This window comes from Tachypleus tridentatus, chromosome 5 (assembly GCF_004210375.1).
Source record: "Tachypleus tridentatus isolate NWPU-2018 chromosome 5, ASM421037v1, whole genome shotgun sequence".
NCBI classification, from domain to species: domain Eukaryota; kingdom Metazoa; phylum Arthropoda; class Merostomata; order Xiphosura; family Limulidae; genus Tachypleus; species Tachypleus tridentatus.
This window is the reverse complement of record NC_134829.1, coordinates 3,194,908-3,222,536: the sequence shown is the minus strand read 5'-3', so window position 1 is coordinate 3,222,536 and position 27,629 is coordinate 3,194,908. Positions and strand designations below refer to the sequence as shown.

Sequence of the window (27,629 nt, the reverse complement as noted above, 5' to 3'; positions counted from 1 at the left end):
CAAATAAGTAAACTTTGATAGCATCAAGTGTGTAGGTAGTGACATAAGTAAATTGATAGTTTGAAGTGTGTAGGTAGTGACAAATAAGTAAACTGATAGTATCAAGTGTGCAGGTAGTGAAAAATAAGTAAACTGATAGTATCAAGTGTGTAGGTAGTGACAAATAAGTAAATTGATAGGGTCAAGTGCGTAGGTAGTGACAAATAAGTAAACTTTGATAGCATCAAGTGTGTAGGTAGTGACAAATAAGTAAACTTTGATAGTATCAAGTGTGTAGGTAGTGACAAAAGGGTAAACTTTAATAGCATCAAGTGTGTAGGTAGTGACAAATAAGTAAACTGATAGTATCAAGTGTGTAGGTAGTGACAAATAAGTAAACTTTGATAGCATCAAGTGTGTAGGTAGTGAGAAATAAGTAAGTTTTGATAGTATCAAGTGTGTAGGTAGTGACAAATAAGTAAACTGATAGGATCAATTGTGTAGATAGTGACAAATAAGTAAACTGATAGTATCAAGTGTGTAGGTAGTGACAAATAAGTAAACTTTGATAGCATCAAGTGTGTAGGTAGTGAGAAATAAGTAAGTTTTGATAGTATCAAGTGTGTAGGTAGTGAGAAATAAGTAAATTTTGATAGTATCAAGCGTGTAGGTAGTGACAAATAAGTAAACTGATAGTATCAAGTGTGTAGATAGTGACAAATAAGTAAACTGATAGTATCAAGTGTGTAGATAGTGACAAATAAGTAAACTTTGATAGCATCAAGTGTGTAGGTAGTGACAAATAAGTAAACTGATAGTATCAAATGTGTAGGTACTGACAAATAAGTAAACTTTGATAGCATCAAATGTGTAGGTAGTGACAAATAAGTAAACTGATAGTATCAAGTGTGTAGATAGTGACAAATAAGTAAACTTTGATAGCATCAAGTGTGTAGGTAGTGACAAATAAGTAAACTGATAGTATCAAATGTGTAGGTACTGACAAATAAGTAAACTTTGATAGCATCAAGTGTGTAGGTAGTGAAAAATAAGTAAACTGATAGCATCAAATGTGTAGGTAGTGACAAATAAGTAAACTTTGATAGCATCAAGTGTGTAGGTAGTGACATATAAGTAAACTGATAGTATGAAGTGTGTAGGTAGTGACAAATAAGTAAACTGATAGTATCAAGTGTGTAGGTAGTGACAAATAAGTAAACTGATAGTATCAAATGTGTAGGTAGTGACAAATAAGTAAACTTTGATAGCATCAAGTGTGTAGGTAGTGAGAAATAAGTAAATTTTGATAGTATCAAGTGTGTAGGTAGTGACAAATAAGTAAACTGATAGTATCAAGTGTGTAGATAGTGACAAATAAGTAAACTGATAGTATCAAGTGTGTAGATAGTGACAAATAAGTAAACTTTGATAGCATCAAGTGTGTAGGTAGTGACAAATAAGTAAACTGATAGTATTAAATGTGTAGGTACTGACAAATAAGTAAACTTTGATAGCATCAAATGTGTAGGTAGTGACAAATAAGTAAACTGATAGTATCAAATGTGTAGGTACTGACAAATAAGTAAACTTTGATAGCATCAAGTGTGTAGGTAGTGAAAAATAAGTAAACTGATAGCATCAAATGTGTAGGTAGTGACAAATAAGTAAACTGATAGTATCAAATGTGTAGGTAGTGACAAATAAGTAAACTGATAGTATCAAGTGTGTAGGTAGTGACAAATAAGTAAACTGATAGTATCAAGTGTGTAGGTAGTGACAAATAAGTAAACTGATAGTATCAAGTGTGTAGATAGTGACAAATAAGTAAACTTTGATAGCATCTAGTGTGTAGGTAGTGAAAAATAAGTAAACTGATAGTATCAAATGTGTAGGTAGTGACAAATAAGTAAACTGATAGTATCAAGTGTGTAGGTAGTGACAAATAAGTAAACTGATAGTATCAAATGTGTAGGTAGTGACAAATAAGTAAACTGATAGTATCAAGTGTGTAGGTAGTGACAAATAAGCAAACTGATAGCATCAAATGTGTAGGTAGTGACAAATAAGCAAACTGATAGTATCAAGTGTGTAGATAGTGACAAATAAGTAAACTTTGATAGCATCCAGTGTAGGTAGTGAAAAATAAGTAAACTGATAGTATCAAATGTGTAGGTAGTGACAAATAAGTAAACTTTGATAGCATCAAGTGTGTAGGTAGTGAAAAATAAGTAAACTGATAGTATCAAATGTGTAGGTAGTGACAAATAAGTAAACTTTGATAGCATCAAGTGTGTAGGTAGTGACATATAAGTAAACTGATAGTATGAAGTGTGTAGGTAGTGACAAATAAGTAAACTGATAGTATCAAGTGTGCAGGTAGTGAAAAATAAGTAAACTGATAGTATCAAGTGTGTAGGTAGTGACAAATAAGTAAATTGATAGGGTCAAGTGCGTAGGTAGTGACAAATAAGTAAACTTTGATAGCATCAAGTGTGTAGGTAGTGACAAATAAGTAAACTTTGATAGTATCAAGTGTGTAGGTAGTGACAAAAGGGTAAACTTTGATAGCATCAAGTGTGTAGGTAGTGACAAATAAGTAAACTGATAGTATCAAGTGTGTAGGTAGTGACAAATAAGTAAACTTTGATAGCATCAAGTGTGTAGGTAGTGAGAAATAAGTAAGTTTTGATAGTATCAAGTGTGTAGGTAGTGACAAATAAGTAAACTGATAGGATCAATTGTGTAGATAGTGACAAATAAGTAAACTGATAGTATCAAGTGTGTAGATAGTGACAAATAAGTAAACTTTGATAGCATCAAGTGTGTAGGTAGTGACAAATAAGTAAACTGATAGTATGAAGTATGTAGGTAGTGACAAATAAGTAAACTTTGATAGCATCAAGCGTGTAGGTAGTGACAAATAAGTAAACTGATTGTATCAAGCATGTAGGTAGTGACAAATAAGTAAACTTTCATAGTATCAAGTGTGTAGGTAGTGAGAAATAAGTAAACTGATAGTATCAAATTGTGTAGGTAGTGACAAATAAGTAAACTTTGATAGTATCATGTGTGTAGGTAGTGACAAATAGATAAACTGATAGTATCAAGTGTGCAGGTAGTGACAAATAAGTAAACTGATAGTATCAAGTGTGTAGGTAGTGACAAATAAGTAAACTTTGATAGCATCAAGCGTGTAGGTAGTGACAAATAAGTAAACTGATTGTATCAATCATGTAGGTAGTGACAAATAAGTAAACTTTCATAGTATCAAGTGTGTAGGTAGTGAGAAATAAGTAAACTGATAGTATCAAGTGTGTAGGTAGTGACAAATAAGTAAACTTTGATAGTATCATGTGTGTAGGTAGTGACAAATAGATAAACTGATAGTATCAAGTGTGCAGGTAGTGACAAATAAGTAAACTGATAGTATCAAGTGTGTAGATAGTGACGAATAAGTAAACTTTGATAGCATCAAGTGTGTAGGTAGTGACAAATGGGTAAAATTTGATAGTATCAAGTGTGTAGGTAGTGACAAATAAGTAAACTTTGATAGCATCAAGTGTGTAAGTAGTGACAAATAAGTAAACTTTGATAGTATCATGTGTGTAGGTAGTGAAAAATAGATAAACTGATGGTATCAAGTGTGTAGGTAGTGACAAATAAGTAAACTTTGATAGCATCAAGTGTGTAAGTAGTGACAAATAAGTAAACTTTGATAGTATCATGTTTGTAAGTAGTGACAAATAAGTAAACTGATAGTATCAAGTGTGTAGATAGTGACGAATAAGTAAACTTTGATAGCATCAAGTGTGTAGGTAGTGACAAATGGGTAAAATTTGATAGTATCAAGTGTGTAGGTAGTGACAAATAAGTAAACTTTGATAGCATCAAGTGTGTAAGTAGTGACAAATAAGTAAACTTTGATAGTATCAAGTGTGTAGGTAGTGAGAAATAAGTAAACTGATAGTATCAAGTGTGTAGGTAGTGACAAATAAGTAAACTTTGATAGTATCATGTGTGTGGTAGTGACAAATAGATAAACTGATAGTATCAAGTGTGCAGGTAGTGAAAAATAAGTAAACTGATAGTATCAAGTGTGTAGGAAGTGACAAATAAGTAAACTTTGATAGCATCAAGCGTGTAGGTAGTGAGAAATAAGTAAACTGATAGTATCAAGTGTGTAGGTAGTGACAAATAAGTAAACTTTGATAGTATCATGTGTGTAGGTAGTGACAAATAGATAAACTGATAGTATCAAGTGTGCAGGTAGTGACAAATAAGTAAACTGATAGTATCAAGTGTGTAGATAGTGACGAATAAGTAAACTTTGATAGCATCAAGTGTGTAGGTAGTGACAAATGGGTAAAATTTGATAGTATCAAGTGTGTAGGTAGTGACAAATAAGTAAACTTTGATAGCATCAAGTGTGTAAGTAGTGACAAATAAGTAAACTTTGATAGTATCATGTGTGTAGGTAGTGACAAATAGATAAACTGATAGTATCAAGTGTGTAGGTAGTGACAAATAAGTAAACTTTGATAGTATCATGTTTGTAAGTAGTGACAAATAAGTAAACTGATAGTATCAAGTGTGTAGATAGTGACGAATAAGTAAACTTTGATAGCATCAAGTGTGTAGGTAGTGACAAATGGGTAAATTTGATAGTATCAAGTGTGTAGGTAGTGACAAATAAGTAAACTTTGATAGCATCAAGTGTGTAAGTAGTGACAAATAAGTAAACTTTGATAGTATCAAGTGTGTAGGTAGTGAGAAATAAGTAAACTGATAGTATCAAGTGTGTAGGTAGTGACAAATAAGTAAACTTTGATAGTATCATGTGTGTAGGTAGTGACAAATAGATAAACTGATAGTATCAAGTGTGCAGGTAGTGACAAATAAGTAAACTGATAGTATCAAGTGTGTAGGTAGTGACAAATAAGTAAACTTTGATAGCATCAAGCGTGTAGGTAGTGAGAAATAAGTAAACTGATAGTATCAAGTGTGTAGGTAGTGACAAATAAGTAAACTTTGATAGTATCATGTGTGTAGGTAGTGACAAATAGATAAACTGATAGTATCAAGTGTGCAGGTAGTGACAAATAAGTAAACTGATAGTATCAAGTGTGTAGATAGTGACGAATAAGTAAACTTTGATAGCATCAAGTGTGTAGGTAGTGACAAATGGGTAAAATTTGATAGTATCAAGTGTGTAGGTAGTGACAAATAAGTAAACTTTGATAGCATCAAGTGTGTAAGTAGTGACAAATAAGTAAACTTTGATAGTATCATGTGTGTAGGTAGTGACAAATAGATAAACTGATAGTATCAAGTGTGTAGGTAGTGACAAATAAGTAAACTTTGATAGTATCATGTTTGTAAGTAGTGACAAATAAGTAAACTGATAGTATCAAGTGTGTAGGTAGTGACAAATAAGTAAACTGATAGTATCAAATGTGTAGGTAGTGACAAATAAGTAAACTGATAGTATCAAGTGTGTAGGTAGTGACAAATAAGTAAACTGATAGTATCAAGTGTGTAGGTAGTGACAAATAAGTAAATTGATAGTGTCAAGTGCGTAGGTAGTGACAAATAAGTAAACTTTGATAGCATCAAGTGTGTAGGTAGTGACAAATAAGTAAACTTTGATCGTATCAAGTGTGTAGGTAGTGACAAATAAGTAAACTTTGATAGCATCAAGTGTGTAGGTGGTGAGAAATAAGTAAATTTTGATAGTAGCAAGTGTGTAGGTAGTGACAAATAAGTAAAGTGATAGTATCAAGTGTGTAGATAGTGACAAATAAGTAAACTGATAGTATCAAGTGTGTAGATAGTGACAAATAAGTAAACTAATAGTATCAAGTGTGTAGATAGTGACAAATAAGTAAACTTTGATAGTATCAAATGTGTAGGTAGTGACAAATAAGTAAACTTTGATAGTATCAAATGTGTAGGTAGTGACAAATAAGTAAACTTTGATAGCATCAAGTGTGTAGGTAGTGAGAAATAAGTAAATTTTGATAGTATCAAGTGTGTAGGTAGTGACAAATAAGTAAACTGATAGTATCAAGTGTGTAGAAATAATAACAAATAAGTAAACTGATAGTATCAAGTGTGTAGGTAGTGACAAATAAGTAAATTGATAGTGTCAAGTGTGTAGGTAGTGACAAATAAGTAAAATGATAGTATCAAGTGTGTAGGTAGTGACAAATAAGTAAAGTTTGATAGTATCATGTTTGTAAAATAGTGACAAATAAGTAAACTGATAGCATCAAGTGTGTAGGTAGTGACAAATAAGTAAACTGATAGTATCAAATGTGTAGGTAGTGACAAATAAGTAAACTGATAGTATCAGAGTGTGTAGGTAGTGACAAATAAGTAAACTGATAGTATCAAGTGCGTAGGTAGTGACAAATAAGTAAACTGATAGTATCAAGTGTGTAGGTAGTGACAAATAAGTAAATTGATAGTGTCAAGTGTGTAGGTAGTGACAAATAAGTAAACTTTGATCGTATCAAGTGTGTAAGTAGTGACAAATAAGTAAACTTTGATCGTATCAAGTGTGTAAGTAGTGACAAATAAGTAAACTTTGATCGTATCAAGTGTGTAAGTAGTGACAAATAAGTAAACTTTGATAGTATCATGTTTGTAAGTAGTGACAAATAAGTAAACTGATAGTATCAAGTGTGTAGGTAGTGACAAATAAGTAAACTGATAGTATCAAATGTGTAGGTAGTGACAAATAAGTAAACTGATAGTATCAAGTGTGTAGGTAGTGACAAATAAGTAAACTGATAGTATGAAGTGTGTAGGTAGTGACAAATAAGTAAATTGATAGTGTCAAGTGCGTAGGTAGTGACAAATAAGTAAACTGATAGTATCAAGTGTGTAGGTAGTGACAAATAAGTAAACTGATAGTATCAAATGTGTAGGTAGTGACAAATAAGTAAACTTTGATAGCATCAAGTGTGTAGGTAATGACAAATAAGTAAACTGATAGTATCAAGTGTGTAGGTAGTGACAAATAAGTAAACTGATAGTATCAAGTGTGTAGGTAGTGACAAATAAGTAAACTTTGATTGGATCAAGTGTGTAGGTAGTGACAAATAAGTAAATTGATAGTGTCAAGTGCGTAGGTAGTGACAAATAAGTAAACTTTGATAGCATCAAGTGTGTAGGTAGTGACAAATAAGTAAACTTTGATAGCATCAAGTGTGTAGGTAGTGAGAAATAAGTAAGTTTTGATAGTATCAAGTGTGTAGGTAGTGACAAATAAGTAAACTGATAGGATCAATTGTGTAGATAGTGACAAATAAGTAAACTGATAGTATCAAGTGTGTAGATAGTGACAAATAAGTAAACTTTGATAGCATCAAGTGTGTAGGTAGTGACAAATAAGTAAACTTTTATAGCATCAAGCGTGTAGGTAGTGACAAATAAGTAAACTGATTGTATCAAGCATGTAGGTAGTGACAAATAAGTAAACTTTCATAGTATCAAGTGTGTAGGTAGTGAGAAATAAGTAAACTGATAGTATCAAGTGTGTAGGTAGTGACAAATAAGTAAACTTTGATAGTATCATGTGTGTAGGTAGTGACAAATAGATAAACTGATAGTATCAAGTGTGCAGGTAGTGACAAATAAGTAAACTGATAGTATCAAGTGTGTAGATAGTGACGAATAAGTAAACTTTGATAGCATCAAGTGTGTAGGTAGTGACAAATGGGTAAAATTTGATAGTATCAAGTGTGTAGGTAGTGACAAATAAGTAAACTTTGATAGCATCAAGTGTGTAAGTAGTGACAAATAAGTAAACTTTGATAGTATCATGTGTGTAGGTAGTGACAAATAGATAAACTGATAGTATCAAGTGTGTAGGTAGTGACAAATAAGTAAACTTTGATAGCATCAAGTGTGTAAGTAGTGACAAATAAGTAATCTTTGATAGTATCATGTTTGTAAGTAGTGACAAATAAGTAAACTGATAGTATCAAGTGTGTAGGTAGTGACAAATAAGTAAACTGATAGTATCAAATGTGTAGGTAGTGACAAATAAGTAAACTGATAGTATCAAGTGTGTAGGTAGTGACAAATAAGTAAACTGATAGTATCAAGTGTGTAGGTAGTGACAAATAAGTAAATTGATAGTGTCAAGTGCGTAGGTAGTGACAAATAAGTAAACTTTGATAGCATCAAGTGTGTAGGTAGTGACAAATAAGTAAACTTTGATCGTATCAAGTGTGTAGGTAGTGACAAATAAGTAAACTTTGATAGCATCAAGTGTGTAGGTGGTGAGAAATAAGTAAATTTTGATAGTAGCAAGTGTGTAGGTAGTGACAAATAAGTAAACTGATAGTATCAAGTGTGTAGATAGTGACAAATAAGTAAACTGATAGTATCAAGTGTGTAGATAGTGACATATAAGTAAACTTTGATAGTATCAAATGTGTAGGTAGTGACAAATAAGTAAACTTTGATAGCATCAAGTGTGTAGGTAGTGAGAAATAAGTAAATTTTGATAGTATCAAGTGTGTAGGTAGTGACAAATAAGTAAACTGATAGTATCAAGTGTGTAGGTAATGACAAATAAGTAAACTGATAGTATCAAGTGTGTAGGTAGTGACAAATAAGTAAATTGATAGTGTCAAGTGTGTAGGTAGTGACAAATAAGTAAAATGATAGTATCAAGTGTGTAGGTAGTGACAAATAAGTAAAGTTTGATAGTATCATGTTTGTAAGTAGTGACAAATAAGTAAACTGATAGTATCAAGTGTGTAGGTAGTGACAAATAAGTAAACTGATAGTATCAAATGTGTAGGTAGTGACAAATAAGTAAACTGATAGTATCAAGTGTGTAGGTAGTGACAAATAAGTAAACTGATAGTATCAAGTGCGTAGGTAGTGACAAATAAGTAAACTGATAGTATCAAGTGTGTAGGTAGTGACAAATAAGTAAATTGATAGTGTCAAGTGCGTAGGTATTGACAAATAAGTAAACTTTGATAGCATCAAGTGTGTAGGTAGTGACAAATAAGTAAACTTTGATCGTATCAAGTGTGTAAGTAGTGACAAATAAGTAAACTTTGATCGTATCAAGTGTGTAAGTAGTGACAAATAAGTAAACTTTGATAGTATCATGTTTGTAAGTAGTGACAAATAAGTAAACTGATAGTATCAAGTGTGTAGGTAGTGACAAATAAGTAAACTGATAGTATCAAATGTGTAGGTAGTGACAAATAAGTAAACTGATAGTATCAAGTGTGTAGGTAGTGACAAATAAGTAAACTGATAGTATGAAGTGTGTAGGTAGTGACAAATAAGTAAATTGATAGTGTCAAGTGCGTAGGTAGTGACAAATAGGTAAACTTTGATAGCATCAAGTGTGTAGGTAGTGACAAATAAGTAAACTTTGATCGTATCAAGTGTGTAGGTAGTGACAAATAAGTAAACTTTGATAGCATCAAGTGTGTAGGTGGTGAGAAATAAGTAAATTTTGATAGTATCAAGTGTGTAGGTAGTGACAAATAAGTAAACTGATAGTATCAAGTGTGTAGATAGTGACAAATAAGTAAACTGATAGTATCAAGTGTGTAGATAGTGACAAATAAGTAAACATTGATAGTATCAAATGTGTAGGTAGTGACAAATAAGTAAACTTTGATAGCATCAAGTGTGTAGGTAGTGACAAATAAGTAAACTGTTAGTATCAAGTGTGTAGGTAGTGACAAATAAGTAAACTGATAGTATCAAATGTGTAGGTAGTGACAAATAAGTAAACTGATAGTATCAAGTGTGTAGGTAGTGACAAATAAGTAAACTGATAGTATCAAGTGTGTAGGTAGTGACAAATAAGTAAACTTTGATAGTATCATGTGTGTAGGTAGTGACAAATAAGTAAACTGATAGTATCTAGTGTGTAGGTAGTGACAAATGAGTAAACTGATAGTATCAAGTGTGTAGGTAGTGACAAATAAGTAAACTGATAGTATCAAGTGTGTAGGTTGTGACAAAAAAGTAAACTGATAGTATCAAGTGTGTAGGTTGTGACAAAAAAGTAAACTGATAGTATGAAGTGTGTAGGTAGTGACAAATAAATAAACTGATAGTATCAAGTGTGTAGGTAGTGACAAATAAGTAAACTTTGATAGTATCATGTTTGTAGGTAGTGACAAATAAGTAAACTGATAGTATGAAGTGTGTAGGTAGTGACAAATAAGTAAACTGATAGTATGAAGTGTGTAGGTAGTGACAAATAAATAAACTGATAGGATCAAGTGCGTAGGTAGTGACAAATAAGTAAACTTTGATCGTATCAAGTGTGTAGGTAGTGACAAATAAGTAAACTTTGATAGCATCAAGTGTGTAGGTAGTGACAAATAAGTAAACTTTGATAGTATCAAGTGTGTAGGTAGTGACAATTAGGTAATGTTTAATTTGTTAGTATTAGGTGTGTAGGTAGCGACAATTAGGTAATGTTTAGTTTGTTAGTATTAGGTGTGTAGGTAGTGACAATTAGGTAATGTTTAGTTTGTTATTATCAGGTGTGTAGGTAGTGAGAATTAGGTAATGTTTAGTTTGTTAGTATTAAGAGTGTAGGTAGTGACAATTAGGTAATGTTTAGTATGTTAGTATGAAGTGTGTAGGTAGTGACAATTAGGTAATGTTTTGTTTGTTATTATCAGGTGTGTAGGTAGTGACAATTAGGTAATGTTTAGTTTGTTAGTATCAGGTGTGTAGGTAGTGACAATTAGGTAATGTTTAGTTTGTTAGTATTAAGTATGTAGGTAGTGACAATTAGGTAATGTTTAGTTTGTTAGTATCAAGTGTGTAGGTTGTGACAATTAGGTAATGTTTAGTTTATTATTATCAGGTGTGCAGGTAGTGACAATTCGGTAATGTTTAGTTTGTTATTATCAGGTGTGTAGGTAGTGACAATTAGGTAATATTTAGTTTGTTATTATCAGGTGTGCAGGTAGTGACAATTAGGTAATGTTTAGTTTGTTATTATCAGGTGTGCAGGTAGTGACAATTAGGTAATGTTTAGTTTGTTATTATCAGGTATGTAGGTACTGATTAGTCTGTAATCTTTAGTTTGATAATTTCTCGTGGTTGTGGTGTATGTGAAGGTGTTGTTTAATAATATTAATTCCACATGTTGTGATGTAGTTTTGTTTTGACAGTGTTGTATCTCTAGGTTGTGCTAAATCTAATGTAGTTCTATATGTGTAGACAATATTTCATGAGCTATTAAATATGTAATATTTAACATTTAATATACTTGATGATGGAAGAACGTCTGTAATTTGAACAATCCTGTTCATTCATGATAAGATACTAAAATTAAGTGTTCATGGAATTTATATGTAATGATTCTGCTTATTAGAAAAGGCATAATAAATCAAAATGTTTTGATATCTTCAGATTAAAGTAAAGTAAGAACAGAATGTGATTTCACTTCAAATAATTGCCCTACTGAACACTTCAAGGTAAGGCAGTGCACGTGCACACACTACATTATCGGCTAAAGAAATTATACACTACTCATAAAAACACACAGGTCCAAGAAGTCTTGATAAAACTTAAAGAAAAACCGTTATAACCCGAGCGCTCCCGAAAGTGGACCTTTCTTCCTTCGGATTTCCAGATTGCGCATGAAGGAGGATCCACTCGGGTTATATGGGTTTCCATTTCAAATTATACACTAGTTACTATAAAATTAAACTGTATAGCAAACAAATATATGTATGTAAATAAAAGCTGTATTTCATATCCACTAGAACAAAAAATAATATTTTATTCATGGTACTACAAATCACAGACCAGTACCATATAAACAGTTGTCTTAAGGACTACGTAACATTAATAGTACCATCATATGAACAGTTGTTTTAGGACTACACGACATTAGTCGTACAAGACAAACAACTGTATTAAGAACTACAAGACATTTAGTGATACCAGTAAAACAGTTCTCTTAAGGACTACATGACATTAGTTGTTACTGCCAGACAAAGAGCTGTCTTAAAAAACTACAAGACGTACAGTAATAACAGTCAAACAGCTGTCTTAAGGACTACAAGACGTACAGTAATAACAGTCAAACAGCTGTCTTAAGGACTATAAGATGTACAGTAGTTACAGACAAACCGCTGTCTTAAGGTCTACAAGACGTACAGTAGTAACAGACAAACAGCTGTCTTAAGGTCTACAAGACGTACAGTAGTAACAGACAAACAGCTGTCTTAAGGTCTACAAGACGTACAGTAGTAACAGACAAACAGCTGTCTTAAGGTCTACAAGACGTACAGTAGTAACAGACAAACAGCTGTCTTAAGGTCTACAAGACGTACAGTAGTAACAGACAAACAGCTGTCTTAAGGTCTACAAGACGTACAGTAGTAACAGACAAACAGCTGTCTTAAGGTCTACAAGACGTACAGTAGTAACAGACAAACAGCTGTCTTAAGGTCTACAAGACGTACAGTAGCAACATACAAACAGCTGTCTTAAGGTCTACAAGACGTACAGTAGCAACAGACAAACAGCTGTCTTAAGGTCTACAAGACGTACAGTAGCAACAGACAAACAGCTGTCTTAAGGTCTACAAGACGTACAGTTGCAACAGACAAACAGCTGTCTTAAGGTCTACAAGACGTACAGTAGTAACATACAAACAGCTGTCTTAAGGTCTACAAGACGTACAGTAGCAACAGACAAACAGCTGTCTTAAGGTCTACAAGACGTACAGTAGCAACAGACAAACAGCTGTCTTAAGGTCTACAAGACGTACAGTAATAACTGTCAAACAGCTGTCTTAAGGTCTACAAGACGTACAGTAGTAACATACAAATAGCTGTCTTATGGTCTACAAGACGTACAGTTGCAACAGACAAACAGCTGTCTTAAGGTCTACAAGACGTACAGTTGCAACATACAAACAGCTGTCTTAAGGTCTACAAGACGTACAGTAGTAACATACAAACAGCTGTCTTAAGGTCTACAAGACGTACAGTTGCAACAGACAAACAACTGTCTTAAGGTCTACAAGATGTACAGTAGCAACAGACAAACAACTGTCCTAACGACTTCAAGACGTACAGTAGTAACAGACAAATAGCTGTCTTCAGGGCTACATTCTTCAAATTGAGTATTAAAAACTATTATCGTTTGTACAATTCATATAAAAATTTAATAATTATATAATCCTAACATGTATTAACTTCACATCCATTATGAAGATTTACAACAACATATCTGATTGAGCTTTGATGCGGCTGTTGTTGTTGTTGGTTTTGAATTAAGCACAAAGCTATTCAATGAGCTATCTGTGCTCTTCCCACCACGGGTATCGAAACCCGATTTTTAGCGCACACATACCGCTGAGCCACGGGGGGTTTCATGCGGCTATCAACAACAAGCACAATTTTGACCTAAGACAAGCTACTTGAATTACAATATATACTTTAGTAGTTTGCAATAAATTTACTTTAGAATGTTAATTTGTATATGAATGTACATTATAAATGAATTTAATCGCGAAGCCATAAATGCCAAGTACAAATATCCTAATTATGCCTAACCAGTTCTTTATGACTATTTTTTTTTCCCTCATAATCATTTGGAATTTTCCAGTTCATGTTTATATTTTGAATAATTTTAGAGTACAAAAGAATAATTTATGAAACAGGTATTTTGTGTTTATGGAATGCTTAAAATATTTTCTAGTCGATCATTAAGGAAAATAAATATAAAGTCGTCTTCTAGGAAACATCTAACAATTGTTTCAAGTTTTCGTATTAACAATCGAAACAGCAAAATAAATATTATAAAATAAATGGAAGTGTATACTGAACTCGTTTTTTGAAATAAAACATTAAACGCTGAAGAACGTTCGGAAAGTGTGTCTGTTATCTGATCCTTGATACACACCTGATGTGGACGCACAATAAAAGGAAGCCAATTGCAATATGCCGCTCCTAGCGGTCTCTGTAGGTATTAAAAAGCACTAATCTATATTCTAAAGAAACCTGAACAGAATTCATCCAGCGACAGTCTCGCTGCAGACGTTATCACACGTGAACTATGAGTCTCAAGCTCGAACTTGATTGGAGATTTTCTCAACTCTATCATCTGCATAATACCATTCTCTTGTGGCACTTCCATAGCAGCAGGTACGTAGGTGGTCCCAGGGATACATTTCGAACACTGACGACGAAGAGCTGGACGTCGACGGGAGCCGCGACACCTAACGGCAAACTTCAGTTCCTCTCCCATTTCCGAGCAAAGTGATTGCTTAGTAGAGCAAAACAAACAGTTCTGTTTCTTATGGTGAGAAAAAACTTTGATTGCAAAGACGTAACTAAGCACACAGTTACACAAATTATCTTATTTATATAATAATGACTCGTATAACTTAGTTAAAACCAAAGAGGTTAATCACATTCAATTATGTTATTTATTTCAAAGATAACACTTATATTTCATAGTTTAACAATAGTTTCTACTAGTTTACAGAGAGTGATTTGTGTCAAATGTATTAATTTTGGTATGAGAAATCTCACCCGATCTGTTTGGGCGTTTCGCTTGGAATTCCAACAAAACTCAAGAATTGCTGTAGTGATAGCAATGGCTAATCCACATAGAAGTACCACAAACACTCCGCCAATACTTTCCACACCTAATGAATTCGCTTTCCCTTCCTTTCCTTTTCTTCTCTCATACACGTTGAACCAGAACCTTTCCACCACTTATTGTACAGTATCTGTATAACCCCTTTCTCTTGTAGGTCAAGGATCGCTAAAGATATTTTATCTCGCCACGGAGAGCCTGTGTTAAAAAAAATAAACCTATTTTGTTCAAGAAATTTGGATGACACAAATTGGTTAGTGTGCTTTAAAACAGGCTAGTTAATATAATATGGCCTTTGTTTCTAACACTAGTATAACGTACAAAGTTTACTATTAATACAGATTACTTAATGTGTAATAACATGATCATAGTTTCTAACAGTTGGATGACATATAAAGTTTGTATTGAAACAGGTTAATTAATATAGTATGACCATAGTTTCTAACAGTTGGATGACATATCAAGTTTGGTATTAAATCTGGTTAATTAATATACCATGACCACAGTTTCTAACAGTTGGATGACATATAAAGTTTGTATTGAAACAGGTTAATTAATATACCATGACCACAGTTTCTAACAGTTGGATGACATATAAAGTTTGTATTGAAACAGGTTAATTAATATACCATGACCACAGTTTCTAACAGTTGGATGACATATAAAGTTTGTATTGAAACAGGTTAATTAATATACCATGACCACAGTTTCTAACAGTTGGATGACATATAAAGTTTGTATTGAAACAGGTTAATTAATATACCATGACCACAGTTTCTAACAGTTGGATGACATATAAAGTTTGTATTGAAACAGGTTAATTAATATACCATGACCACAGTTTCTAACAGTTGGATGACATATAAAGTTTGTATTGAAACAGGTTAATTAATATACCATGACCACAGTTTCTAACAGTTGGATGACATATAAAGTTTGTATTGAAACAGGTTAATTAATATACCATGACCACAGTTTCTAACAGTTGGATGACATATAAAGTTTGTATTGAAACAGGTTAATTAATATACCATGACCACAGTTTCTAACAGTTGGATGACATATAAAGTTTGTATTGAAACAGGTTAATTAATATACCATGACCACAGTTTCTAACAGTTGGATGACATATAAAGTTTGTATTGAAACAGGTTAATTAATATACCATGACCACAGTTTCTAACAGTTGGATGACATATAAAGTTTGTATTGAAACAGGTTAATTAATATAGTATGACCACAGTTTCTAACAGTTGGATGACATATAAAGTTTGTATTGAAACAGGTTAATTAATATAGTATGACCACAGTTTCTAACAGTTGGATGACATATAAAGTTTGTATTGAAACAGGTTAATTAATATAGTAACCACAGGTTAATTAATATAAACAGGTTATGACCACAGTTTCTAACAGTTGGATGACATATAAAGTTTGTATTGAAACAGGTTAATTAATATAGTATGACCACAGTTTCTAACAGTTGGATGACATATAAAGTTTGTATTGAAACAGGTTAATTAATATAGTATGACCACAGTTTCTAACAGTTGGATGACATATAAAGTTTGTATTGAAACAGGTTAATTAATATAGTATGACCACAGTTTCTAACAGTTGGATGACATATAAAGTTTGTATTGAAACAGGTTAATTAATATAGTATGACCACAGTTTCTAACAGTTGGATGACATATAAAGTTTGTATTGAAACAGGTTAATTAATATACCATGACCACAGTTTCTAACAGTTGGATGACATATAAAGTTTGTATTGAAACAGGTTAATTAATATACCATGACCACAGTTTCTAACAGTTGGATGACATATAAAGTTTGTATTGAAACAGGTTAATTAATATACCATGACCACAGTTTCTAACAGTTGGATGACATATAAAGTTTGTATTGAAACAGGTTAATTAATATACCATGACCACAGTTTCTAACAGTTGGATGACATATAAAGTTTGTATTGAAACAGGTTAATTAATATACCATGACCACAGTTTCTAACAGTTGGATGACATATAAAGTTTGTATTGAAACAGGTTAATTAATATACCATGACCACAGTTTCTAACAGTTGGATGACATATAAAGTTTGTATTGAAACAGGTTAATTAATATACCATGACCACAGTTTCTAACAGTTGGATGACATATAAAGTTTGTATTGAAACAGGTTAATTAATATACCATGACCACAGTTTCTAACAGTTGGATGACATATAAAGTTTGTATTGAAACAGGTTAATTAATATAGTATGACCACAGTTTCTAACAGTTGGATGACATATAAAGTTTGTATTGAAACAGGTTAATTAATATACCATGACCACAGTTTCTAACAGTTGGATGACATATAAAGTTTGTATTGAAACAGGTTAATTAATATAGTATGACCACAGTTTCTAACAGTTGGATGACATATAAAGTTTGTATTGAAACAGATTAATTAATATAGTATGACCACAGTTTCTAACAGTTGGATGACATATAAAGTTTGCATTGAAACAGGTTAATTAATATACCATGACCACAGTTTCTAACAGTTGGATGACATATAAAGTTTGTATTGAAACAGGTTAATTAATATACCATGACCACAGTTTCTAACAGTTGGATGACATATAAAGTTTGTATTGAAACAGGTTAATTAATATACCATGACCACAGTTTCTAACAGTTGGATGACATATAAAGTTTGTATTGAAACAGGTTAATTAATATACCATGACCACAGTTTCTAACAGTTGGATGACATATAAAGTTTGCATTGAAACAGGTTAATTAATATAGTATGACCACAGTTTCTAACAGTTGGATGACATATAAAGTTTGTATTGAAACAGGTTAATTAATATAGTATGACCACAGTTTCTAACAGTTGGATGACATATAAAGTTTGTATTGAAACAGGTTAATTAATATAGTATGACCACAGTTTCTAACAGTTGGATGACATATAAAGTTTGCATTGAAACAGGTTAATTAATATACCATGACCACAGTTTCTAACAGTTGGATGACATATAAAGTTTGTATTGAAACAGGTTAATTAATATATAACATGACCACAGTTTCTAACAGTTGGATGACATATAAAGTTTGTATTGAAACAGGTTAATTAATATACCATGACCACAGTTTCTAACAGTTGGATGACATATAAAGTTTGTATTGAAACAGGTTAATTAATATACCATGACCACAGTTTCTAACAGTTGGATGACATATAAAGTTTGTATTGAAACAGGTTAATTAATATACCATGACCACAGTTTCTAACAGTTGGATGACATATAAAGTTTGTATTGAAACAGGTTAATTAATATACCATGACCACAGTTTCTAACAGTTGGATGACATATAAAGTTTGTATTGAAACAGGTTAATTAATATAGTATGACCACAGTTTCTAACAGTTGGATGACATATAAAGTTTGTATTGAAACAGGTTAATTAATATAGTATGACCACAGTTTCTAACAGTTGGATGACATATAAAGTTTGCATTGAAACAGGTTAATTAATATACCATGACCACAGTTTCTAACAGTTGGATGACATATAAAGTTTGTATTGAAACAGGTTAATTAATATACCATGACCACAGTTTCTAACAGTTGGATGACATATAAAGTTTGTATTGAAACAGGTTAATTAATATACCATGACCACAGTTTCTAACAGTTGGATGACATATAAAGTTTGTATTGAAACAGGTTAATTAATATACCATGACCACAGTTTCTAACAGTTGGATGACATATAAAGTTTGTATTGAAACAGGTTAATTAATATAGTATGACCACAGTTTCTAACAGTTGGATGACATATAAAGTTTGTATTAAAACAGTTTAATTAATATAGTATGACCACAGTTTCTAACAGTTTGATGACATACAAAGTTTAATATTAAAACAAATTAATTAATATACCATGACCACAGTTTCTAACAGTTGGATGACATATAAAGTTTGTATTGAAACAGGTTAATTAATATAGTATGACCACAGTTTCTAACAGTTGGATGACATATAAAGTTTGTATTGAAACAGGTTAATTAATATAGTATGACCACAGTTTCTAACAGTTGGATGACATATAAAGTTTGTATTGAAACAGGTTAATTAATATAGTATGACCACAGTTTCTAACAGTTGGATGACATATAAAGTTTGTATTGAAACAGGTTAAATAATATAGTATGACCACAGTTTCTACGTCATTAACACATCTATTAACAGTTATTAACACGAATATTAACAGTTTTAAACACGACAATTAACAGTAATTATCAGAAGTATTAATATTTCTTAATCCTGGTTTTAACAGTTGTCAATATGGCTGTCAGTATTTATTATTACCACCACTAACAGTTTTAAACACGGCAGTTAGCAGTACTATAGTTAACATTTGTTAACACGGTTATGAACAGTCATTATCACAACTATTAACTCTTGTTAAGACAACTATTAACATCTGTTAACACAGCAATTATTAGCTATCAGCACGACGATCAAAAGTCATAATTTCGACAAGTAATACTTGTTCACAAATGTTAATACCAGTGATTTCCACAAGTTACTGACACGGCTAGTAACAGTTATTAATATGGTTAGTGACAGTTTTTAACTGTTAACTGTTGTCCAAAACGGCTACTGAATGTTGCTCGCGATCTAATCAAACTTACCTATCGGAGTAGCAATTCCATATCCTTTCGAGTCCAAAAGTCCACCCACTTGGGTAAGGTTACAGTTCCGCTGAACCATGTAATCTAAGACCGTGGACTCCATGAGAAACGCATAATTACCTTGGAGGACACGTTCCACTCCTTCTTCGTAGGAGCTTACAAAAACGGAAGGTCGATTCTCCATGAACCTCCACATTTTCTGATATGTCTCTATCTTTGAATCCTGGTAACAAACATGGTAGCATTTCAGCCAAAAGTCCACACTATTCTCTGAAACATTCCCGGCTTCCACTCTATATATTATACGGTGGAAATGCTTGGAGAAAACTAGAAAACTGAGATCCTCTTTGTTCTAAACTTCAGAGTAAATATATTTATAAGTTATGTTAAACCTAACAAAAGACAATACTCCATTAAAAAGGGGCCCGGCATGGCCAGGTGGGTTAAGGCGTTCGACTCGTAATCCGAGGGTCGTGGGTACGAATCTCTGTCGCACCAAACACGCTCGCTCTTTAAGCCGTGGGAGCATTATAATGTGACGGTCAATCCCAAAGAGTAGCCCAAGAACTGGCGGTGAGTGGTGATGACTAGCTGCCTTCCCTCTAGTCTTACACTGCTAAATTAGGGACGGCTAGCGCAGATAACCCTCGTGTAGCTGTGCGCGAAATTCAAAAAACAAACAAGACAAACTATCCGAAAGTCGATACCAATAGTAAGAAATTTAGTAGACCTAACTCGTGAGTAATAATAGTAGACCTCACTCGTGAGTAATGGAGACAGCTACGAAATCTATATAGATTCTAAAACGGAATTGAAATACACATTTCTTAAGCCAGTGAACAACATTAAGAATAAGTAATTATTTTATGAGTAAAAGAAAATTATTTGTGAATCAATGTTTTTTATATCGGATTAAATACATTTCATAGTTCCAGGTTCATTGACAATAAATTCAATCCACATGCTAAGCCTAAACATCCTAAAAAGGTTCAATTTATCTTTGAGCAGGAAGAACATGTCTACCTATCATAAATAATGTAAACTAGTATATATTATAAAACTTGTTGATTATTTTGATTTACGAAGTACTTAAAATTAAAAAAAATATATAATAATAGCCCGACTAGTGTTTAACTGGTAATTGTTACTGGCTTTATTAAGACGAAACTCTTTGGAAAGAAACTTATTGTTATGAATTTGGGATAAGTTAGCGACAGTTACTAGTTCACTGCTAATTTACAGTTTTCCCTGTTACCGAAAAACTTACCCGAAAAAATGTCATTGTAGAACCTCCTTCGAGGGTTCCGTAGGAAATTTTACTTTGTATCGCAAGGTCTTCAACACTTTCAATGGGAGTGATCATTCTTTCCACTGTAAGGAAAGCTGCCAAATTGGCCGTGTAAGAGGACACCAGAATTAATGTGAAAAACCACCAGATGGCCCCAATAATCCGGGTAGATGTTGCTTTTGGGTTAATGTCTGAACCTTGATGCATGAGGGTCACTATTGTGAACCAGAAGCTGTTACTGAGACTGAACTGGTTTTCCATAATGTCGGTTTCCAAGATGCACGAATGAGGGTTCTTCCATTCGTAAGGACTAAATCTGGCTACGATGAACATGGTGCAGCTGACGAGAATGTAGGCGGCTAGCACGTACAGCCAGATGTCCACCGCCAGAGGGCTCATGAAGGAGAACAGCTTCACGGGCATGCTGGTGGGCAGTTTGAATAAGATACCGATCCCTAACGTCATGAAGGGTTTCGTAAAGTCTATGACGCTTTCACGAGCAAAGTTGATTGTCATGGAAGAAACGGCTAAGTCGGCATTCTGTAACAATAAAAGTAGAAGAAACGGCTAAGTCAGCATTCTACAACAATGAAAGTAGAAGAAACGGCTGAGTCGGCATTCTATAAAAATGAACCTGACGATGATCGAAGAATTTCGAAACGTTGTTCGCTCCTCTATTAGTGCTTTCTCTATCCATAGCAGCCGTTTTTAAATATACAATTATTAGTCTTACTTAACTAAACTGTGAGTATAAATACGTCTTGCACTAGAAATATAAATACACACAAACACACTTTTGTATGTAGTCAAATGATGGGAACTGAAAGATTAGGTTTAGGTTTCTTTATGAAAATGACACGTGGTTTTAAGACTAACCTTATCAATGATTTCCTTCACTAATCCGTTCCATTCACCAGTTGTTGTATTCTCAGCTCCGAACTTGTTGTCGGCTACAAGATACAATTCGTAATGAAACCCCAACATCTCAGCAATGGTTTCGAGAAGGTCAATACAGAAACCTTCGAATCGACTATTTCCAGTAAGGTTTCTATCTGGTTTCAGCATGACATATGGCACACTCTAAATGAACACAGTATAGCGATTACTGTTAACTAAACACAAATTATCTTTCTCATGAACTGTCTCTACAGATCGTAAGGTAAGATGTAATAATCTTAAGAGGTTTCTCTGGAAGAAAGGTTAAGTTTTCTCTAGAATAAAGAAATCGTTTCTATGTACTAATAACTGAAGGTACTGAGATAATGTTTGTTATGGAAGTAGCTGGTCAGGGTCCATAACTTTCACTCTCAGGATACATACGATAAGATAATCTTATTGTTACCACAACCCCTCACAATATGATATTACTCTTTATTCATCACAGGATTCTCAGGATACATACGATAAGACAATCTTATTGTTACCACAACCCCTCACAATATGATATTACTCTTTATTCATCACAGGATTCTCAGGATACATACGATAAGATAATCTTATTGTTACCACAACCCCTCACAATAATTATTACTCTTTATTCATCACAGGATTAATATGAAAAGCTTCTATTTTTTTGTTTGTCAAACGTCCAATAAGATGTTTGAATTTCTTTTTTTCTTAGTAGCATGTTCGTTTAACCATTGCCAGAGCTAAAATGGTGGTCACCACTGTAACCACTCCACAGAAGATATTGTGTTTCCAGGGAAAATAACTCGTGAAGACAATAATGCTCAAGTCCCGCCATGGCCAAGTGGTTAAGGTGTTGGACTCGTAATCTGAAGGTCTCTGGTTCTAATCCTCGTCACACCAAACACGCTCGTCCTTTCAGCCGTGGGGGCATTATAATGTTACGGTCAATCCCACTATTCGTTGGTGAAAGAGTACCCAAAGAGTTGGCGGTGGGTGGTGATGACTAGCTGCCTTCCCTCTTGTCTTACACTGCTAAATTAGGAACGGCTAATACAGATATCCCTCGTGTAGCTTTACGTGAAATTCATAAACAAAAACTAATGATCTAGTGTGAGAAAACTTATGCACAGTATATAATTTGTTCTTCAAAAAGGGTAAGAAGTTGTTACAACATTGTCCGTAGTCGTTCTTATGTTTTCAGAGATATACAGTTTTGTTTTTTGCTTTGGTGCAAAGTTACGTAACGAGCAGTAAAATACTTATCCCTATTTTTATTGGTGTTGATTTTTTCTACAAAAAATATCCAAAGACAGAATCGACAAACAAACAAAAATTCCAAGTATCATTTACATATTATTTTCAAAACTGTCTTCCCCTCCAGGGCACAGCGGTATGTCTGCTGATTTACAACGCTAGAAGCCGGGTTTCGATAACCGCGGTACACAGAGAACTAACAGCCCTCGTGTAGCTTTGCGCGAAAATCAAAACAAAACAAATCGATTTTCCTCTAGTGGCGCCACCCAGTGGCACAAAGGTATTGTTGCAGACTTATACAGCTAGAAACCGGTTTTCGATACCCGTGGTGGGCAAAGCAGAGGTAGCCCTTTGTGAAACTTTGTGATTAAAGCAAACAAGAACAAGAACATCCTTGTGGTAGGAACTTATTTAAATAATTCAAAAATGGCTGTTCCACAAATTAGCACATTTATAAAATTCTGAACACGTATAATATAAAGGAAGCTGCACTAGCAGATCTCTGTACTTAAAACAATAAATCAACTAGTTACATGAAGTTCGTGTCATTATTTACCTATTTCATAAAATAAGAAATCATTAGTTCACAATAACAGCTCATTACATCCATGTGGCATGTTCTAGAACAGCAGTGGTGAAATGAATGGTTTCTAATTAGATTAAGTCTACCCCAGCTCATCTGTTAGACTGAGGGCTTATAACGCTAAAATAGTAGGGTCGATATAAACGGTGAGCAGAATACAGAATTATTATTCACTGTTTAAGAACAATTTCGGAATACTATGATTTTATTATATAATAATAAAATACAACAGAATACGCTACAGAAAAAATGTTTACAATATCTTATGCGAGACAACAACCAATCAGAAACTGTTATTTTCAGGAACAAACCCTTTCTCGTGTAACAATGTTCTATAAGTAATTATCTTCTTTGCATTGGTTTCAGAAATTAGTTTGTATCTTGAACTTGCAATTAAAAACAAATATTTACAAAGTCCAGGCATAGAGTCCGCTGTTGTTAATTAGAAATACTGTTTTCGTTACATCAGTTATTGAGATACTTTTACATAATATTTGCCTCCTGTGCTATTGTCTTAATTCAGAAATATCTGATTATAAACTAAATTACCCATGTACGACAGAACAATTTAATTAATGTTTTAATGGCTGCTGTTTGTTTCTTTTTAGTTTAGTTTATACTTGTTTTTTGACATCAGTAAAACATTTATATTCATAATAAGTCACAAATACGTTTGTAATACATCTTTCGAGTTGTGTATTTTTATTTGTTTGTATTCTTTATCTAATACTGAGTGACAGCTACAAAATCACGTTTGTTAAAAATAGTCACATACTACGGCAGCGCCATCTAGACCTCATTAGTATAAACTTACCTCGATCGTGATGATCTTTAGCGTTATGTTTGATGAACCAAATTCATGGAATGCTGGATGGTTCGTGATGTTCAGTTTTTGTGCCACGGACCATTCACCTACCTTTATCAAAGTAGCATTAATTTTTATTGGATAGTCATATTAATTAAAAAATTATTCATTAATTTACACTGGATAAGTAAAACAATTATAAAAGTGTATATTAATTTATATTGGATATTCATAATATTTTGTGATGACGAGAAACCCACTTGAAGTGCAAAATGTACTCTCAAGACGGCTGGTATGGGTGTTAAAACTGTATTTTAAAGCCGTATTGAGAATACAGTTATAATTATCTATAAAGATAGACGTACATTTCTACTGGGTGTTTATAACAATTATAAAAGTATATAACAATTTCTGACATCTATTCATAATTATACTGAAAGAATACGTCACCGTTTAACATGAAGCTAAACTGTAATAACTCATTATATGATATCTGTAACCAAGCTAACCTTTTCAATTTCATTTTGTCTAAGCTTTAACAAGTGTAAACCACGCTAACATGAAGCTAAACTGTAATAATTCATTATATGACATCTGTAAACCAAGCTAACCTTTTCAATTTCATTTTGTCTAAGTTTTAACAAGTGTAAACCAAGCTAACATGAAGCTAAACTGCAATAATTCATTATATGATATCTGTAAACCAAGCTAACCTTTTCAATTTCATTTTGTCTAAGTTTTAACAAGTGTAAACCAAGCTAACATGAAGCTAAACTGCAATAATTCATTATATGACATCTGTAAACCAAGCTAACCTTTTCAATTTCATTTTGTCTGAGTTTTAACAAGTGTAAACCAAGCTAACATGAAGCTAAACTGCAATAATTCATTATATGACATCTGTAAACCAAGCTAACCTTTTCAATTTCATTTTGTCTAAGTTTTAACAAGTCCAACTTCAAATTAGTTCGTATCCCTTCTTTGAACTGGATTTTTCCTGTTAGGCCTCTGAACTCCACCTGTATTTGAAAACAAATCGCTTAACAAACAAACTTATATTTCACACCTAAAACTATCAAGACAATTACAAATTAATTAATTAATTAGTTTTTGTTCAGTTCATTCCTTTTCCAATAATATTAAATACAGACTCCGATGAACCGAACGTATAAGAAAGCTTCATTGTTGAAATATTCCAAGTTCACCTATATTCAGTTAGATAAGTTTTACTTATATACGTGAATGTAGGGCTACGACTTCTAAATGTCTCATTCCTTCTTATCAATATGACATTCATGTAAGTCCTCGACATATCAAGAAATACATTTTGTCTTGGACTACATTTGCTGTGGACCACAGGACCCTACATTTATTTATTTAAAACATTTCAATTATTTATTATTCCTAAATTATACACAATTTCAATAAAAACAATATAATTCAAAATATGTTACAGCATTATAGGTAGCGCTTCTTTCGTGAGTAGAATTTATTAATATAATTAAAGAATGAGAAACAAAGTGGATAAAAATGATTTCTACACAACTACCGAATGTGTTTACGATTCCTACACAACTACCGAATGTATTTACGATTTCTACACAACTACCGAATGTATTTACGATTTCTACACAACTACCGAATGTATTTACGATTTCTACACAACTACCGAATGTATTTACGATTCCTACACAACTACCGAATGTGTTTATGATTCCTACACAACTACCGAATGTGTTTATGATTCCTACACAACTACCGAATGTGTTTATGATTCCTACACAACTACCGAATGTGTTTATGATTCCTACACAACTAGTGAATGTATTTATGATTTCTACACAACTACTGAATGTATTTACGATTTCTACACAACTACTGAATGTATTTACGATTTCTACACAACTACCGAATGCATTTACGATTTCTACACAACTACCGAATGTGTTTAAGATTTCTACACAACTAGTGAATGTATTTATGATTTCTACACAATTACTGAATGTATTTATGATTCATACACAACTACTAAGTGTATTTATGTTATAACCTTTCGACCTTTGCTTGAAGTGTGCCTAAAACCGAAACGTTTGAACATAAATACGTTTAGTAATAGTGTAGAAAGCATTTTACTTGCCTTATATTTTTATTAATAATTTAAATAAGTTAAGTTGATTTATATGTTTATTTATTTGATGAAATTATTCTTATATTAAAACACATCGAAAGCAGCCCAGCATGGCCAGATGATTAGAGTGTTCGACTCCAAATATTCAGGTCGTAGGTTCGAATCCCTGTCACACCATATTAGCTCGCCTTTTCAGCTGTGGAAGCGTTATAATATGATGGTCAATCCCACTATTTGTTGGTAAAAGAGTAGCCCAATAGTGGGTGTAGACGACTTTCACTGATAAATTAGGGTAGATTACCACAGACAACCCTCGTATAGCTTTGCTTGAAATTCAAAACTTTCATCCTTGGAATATATCATTTTTTATTATTATGTTTATGAAAAAAAAAGAAACTACAAACACACAGCAATAATCAACTTTTAAAGAAAACGAAAATAATTTAGGTCAGCAGGTACTCTGTTTCCAACTGTGGCTGACAAGAAGTACATGAAATTAATAAAAAGTAGTTGCCTTCGGAGTGTCAACATATTTAATAATAACGAAACAGTTAGTAATAAGTGAAGGTTTTTTATATATAATAATAATTATTATTATTATATCTTAGAACGTTCTACGTACGGCTTCTTGAAGCAATAACCGTATAGGATTGCGATGGTGCTGCAAACAGTCAATTCGAAAACAAAGCTTTTTTGCTCTAAACATTTTTCTCAATGCTTCAGTGAATGTTGAATGATAAAGTAAAAATCTCCTACCTGCACACAGCGAAGTGAAAGCTATTATATACTAATATTCTAATACCCGAAAGTCACCGACTTTACAAGAATATAAGTCCTATCTATGTATATCTTTATATCGATGATTTCAAGGTAACTGACCAATAAATTTATGGAGGTTTGAGCTTACAGTTGGCTTTTGTGGCTACAACAAATTCTTAACTACCTACCGATTCACATGTTCTTTGAAAAATATAACTTATACGGCATGTTACGTGAGAGGTTAGGCTAGAAAAAGAGTGAGAGAAAGCAGAGCGAATTAGGTCTAGGTAGTTAGAATAAGAGACAGAGCGAATCCACGACAGAGTTAGGCCTAGGTAGTTAGAATAAGAGACAGAGCGAATCCACGATAGAATTAGGCCTAGGTAGTTAGAATAAGAGACAGAGCGAATCCACGACAGAATTAGGCCTAGGTAGTTAGAATAAGAGACAGAGCGAATCCACGACAGAATTAGGCCTAGGTAGTTAGAATAAGAGACAGGGTGAATCCACGACAGAATTAGGTCTAGGTAGTTAGAATAAGAAACAGAGCGAATCCACGACCGAATTAGGCCTAGGTAGTTAGAATAAGAAACAGAGCGA

At 32.9% G+C, this 27,629-nt stretch overlaps 1 pseudogene across 1 annotated transcript in view; it reads right to left on the bottom strand.

Moving 5' to 3' along the window:
* Nucleotides 1–13,986: 13,986 nt before the first annotated feature.
* Nucleotides 13,987–27,629, bottom strand: part of LOC143251259 (glutamate receptor ionotropic, kainate 2-like) — a 32,079-nt pseudogene continuing 18,436 nt past the window's right edge. The window contains exons 6-12 of the transcript XR_013028549.1: nucleotides 25,060–25,161; nucleotides 24,152–24,253; nucleotides 21,468–21,671; nucleotides 20,571–21,131; nucleotides 19,304–19,526; nucleotides 14,538–14,802; nucleotides 13,987–14,298 (exon numbers count right to left, since the gene is read on the bottom strand). The product of XR_013028549.1 is annotated as a glutamate receptor ionotropic, kainate 2-like (transcript). The remainder of the gene's footprint in view (nucleotides 14,299–14,537; nucleotides 14,803–19,303; nucleotides 19,527–20,570; nucleotides 21,132–21,467; nucleotides 21,672–24,151; nucleotides 24,254–25,059; nucleotides 25,162–27,629) is intronic.